The following is a 547-nucleotide window of genomic DNA, read 5'->3' as shown; positions in this document are numbered from 1 at the left end:
TATATATATATATATATACATTTTAATGATAACCCCAACTAACACACTTCCATTTAAAACCTTAAAACATGAGATTAGACAACCACCAAAGCTAGAGCATATTATTACAATAAAAGTAGTCAAAAGCAAGCAAAACTAAATCAAGATTCAAAGCAAATGCCCAATTACTTTTATTTTTTCTCTCAAAGGCCCACAGTGTTCATAACAGCTTCTGTAGTTTCCTGTGCATCACTCTTAAGTTTATCTTCAGCCTGCTGCAGATAACTACCAGCATTATCCTTTCCTTCTACTGCATGATCCTTTGCTGCTTGAGCAGTCTCTACAGTCTTGTCTTTAGCTCCTGTAGCGGCATTAGAAGCCTTTCCCGCCAAGTTACTTACATTCTCCTGAGCTTGTGCTTTAGCCCGCCAGCTTGGTAGGCATCTTTATCCTCAGTCAACATTGTTATGGCTTCCTTTAGATACTTGCTCTTTACACTCAGAAGATATCACTTATATATATATATATATATATATATATATGTATGTATATATATGTATGTATATAT

Source organism: Phalaenopsis equestris, unplaced genomic scaffold, assembly GCF_001263595.1.
Source record: "Phalaenopsis equestris unplaced genomic scaffold, ASM126359v1 Scaffold000596, whole genome shotgun sequence".
Classification (NCBI taxonomy): Eukaryota; Viridiplantae; Streptophyta; class Magnoliopsida; order Asparagales; family Orchidaceae; genus Phalaenopsis; species Phalaenopsis equestris.
This window is presented reverse-complemented; position numbering follows the sequence as displayed.